Consider the following 2,878-nt stretch of genomic DNA (forward strand, 5'->3'; position numbering starts at 1 on the left):
GAGCACAAGAAAGTATACAGTCAAACCAAAGAAAAGAAGAGGAAATTAGAAATCTAACAAATATTGTTGGGAATCTACAGGATACTATTAAAAAAAAAAAAAAACAACATTTGCATTCTAGGAGTTCCTGAAGGCATGGAGAGAGAGAAAGGATTAGAAGGCCTTTTCAGTGAGATACATGCAGAAAAATTCCCAGGTTTGGAGAAGAACACAGACATCCTAGTACAGGAAGCTCATAGAACTCCTAGTAAATATGACCAGAAGAGATCCTCATCACAACACATTGTAATCAAACTCACCACAGTGAAATACAAAGAAAAGATCCTAAAATGTGCAAGAGAGAAACGTCAGATTACTCTCAGAGGATCTCCAATTAGACTCACAGCAGACTTCTCATCAGAAACCCTACAGGATAGCAGGGAATGGCAAGATATAGCGCAACTACTAAGAGAGAAAAACTGCCAGCCCAGAATATTATATCCTGCAAAGCTCTCATTTGTGAATGAAGGTGAAATAAAGACCTTTCATAGCAAACAGAAATTGAAAGAAATTGTCATCACTCGTCCAGCCCTGCAAAAGATGTTTAAGATGTGATACACACAGAAACACAGAAACACAGCCATCAATATGAAAGAAGGTAAAGGAAGAAAACCTCACAGTAAAAGATCGTAGGAAGTTCAAAGCACATATTAGAAAATATCTTTGGCAAATGGCAGGGCAAAGTTACTACTTATCAGTAGTCACATTGAACCTTAATGGCCTCAACTGTCCAGTTAAAAGACAGACTGGCTGAGTGGATTAAGGAACAAAACCCATCTATTTGCTGCTTAAAGAAACACATCTTTCCAACAAAGATGCATGCAGACTGAAAGTGGAAGGTTTGAAAAAGATATTCCATGCTAACAGAAATGAAAAAAGAGCTGGTGTAGCCATTGTAATATCAGATAAAATAAACTTTAACAAAAAACTGTTAAGAGAGACAAAGAGGGGCTTTATATAATGATAAGGGAACAATTCAACAGGAAGATGTAACTATTATAAATGTGTATGCACCTTATTACAGGGCACTGGTTTATTTAAAAATTTGTTATGGGAATTAAAGGGAGACTTAGACCCCAATACAATAGTACACGGGACTTCAATACTCCACTCTCAGAAATAGACAGATAAACTGTACAGAAGATCAAAAAGGAAACAGCATATTTAATTGGCACTATAGCCCAAATGGATCTAACAGATATCTACAGAACTTTTCATCCTACAGTTCCAGAATACACATTTTTTTCAGCAGTGCATGGAACCTACTCTAGCATTAACCACATACTAGGCCATAAAGCAAGTCTCAAAAATTCAAAAGAATTAGAATCATACCATGCAGCTTCTCAGACCATAGAGCAATGAAGTTGGAAATTAGCAACTCAGGAATCCCTAGAGCATATGCAAACACATGGAGACTGAACAACATGCTCCAGAATGAACAATGGGTCATAGAAGAAATCAAAAGAGAAATCAGAAACTTTCTGGAAGTACATGAGGATAACAGCACAACATACCAAAACTTATGGGATACAGCAAAAGCAGTGTTAAGAGGAAAGTTTATATCAATAGGTGCCTACATCAAGAAATTGGAAAGGCACCAAATAAATGAGCTTTCAATGCATCTCCAGGATCTAGAAAAACTGCAGCAAACCAGACCCAAAACTAGTAGCAGAAGAGAAATCATTAAAATCAGAGAAGAAATGAATAGCATTGAATCAAAAAAATTACAAAAAATCAGCCAAACGAGGAGGAGCTGGTTTTTTGAAAAAATAAACAAAATTGACACCCCATTGGCCCAACTAACTAAAAATGAAGGGAAAAAACCCAAATCAATAAAATCAGAAATGAAAAGGGAAACGTAACAACAGACACCACAGAAATAAAAAGAATCATCATAAATTACTACAAGGACTGGTATGTCAGCAAACAGGAAAATCTATCAGAAATGGATAGATTCATGGGCACATCCAACCTACCTAAATTGAACCAGGAAGACATCGAAAACCTAAAGAGACCCATAACCGAGACAGAAATTGAAACAGTAATAAAGGCCCTCCCAACAAAGAAAAGCCCAGGACCAGATGGATTCACTGCTGAATTCTACCAGACATTTAAAGAAGAACTGACTCCAATTCTTCTCAAACTATTCAGAACAATAGAAAAAGAGGGAATCCTCCCAAATTCTTTCTATGAAGCCAGCATCACCTTAATTCCTAAGCCAGAAAAAGATGCAGCACTGAAAGACAATTATAGACCAATATCCCTGATGAACATAGACGCAAAAATCCTCAATAAAATTCTCGCCAATAAAATGCAACAACACATCAGAAAGATCATCCACCCATACCAGGTGGGATTCAGCCCTGGTATGCAGGGATGATTCAGTGTTTGCAAATCAATAAGTGTGAGACACCACATTAACAGATTGCAGAAGAAAAACCATACGATTATCTCAAAAGATGCAGAGTAAGCATTTGAGAAATTCAATACCCTTTCATGATGAAAACTCCAAGCAAACTGGTTATATGAGGAAAATTCCTCAATACAATCAAAGCAATTTATGAAAAACCCATGGCCAGCATCCTATTGAATGGGGAAAAGTTGGAAGCATTTCCACTGAGATCTGGCACCAGACAGGGATGCCCACTCTCACCACTGCTATTCAATATAGTTTGAAAGTTTAAGCCAGAGCCCTTAGGCAAGAAAAAGAAATTAAAGGGATACAAATTGGGAAGGAAGAAGTCAAACTATCCCTCTTTGCAGATGATATGGTTCTTTATTAAGGGGATCCAAAGAACTCTACTGAGAGACTATTGGAACTCATACAAGAGTTCGGCAA

The sequence above is a fragment of the Oryctolagus cuniculus genome, unplaced genomic scaffold (assembly GCF_964237555.1).
Source record: "Oryctolagus cuniculus unplaced genomic scaffold, mOryCun1.1 SCAFFOLD_110, whole genome shotgun sequence".
Classification (NCBI taxonomy): Eukaryota; Metazoa; Chordata; class Mammalia; order Lagomorpha; family Leporidae; genus Oryctolagus; species Oryctolagus cuniculus.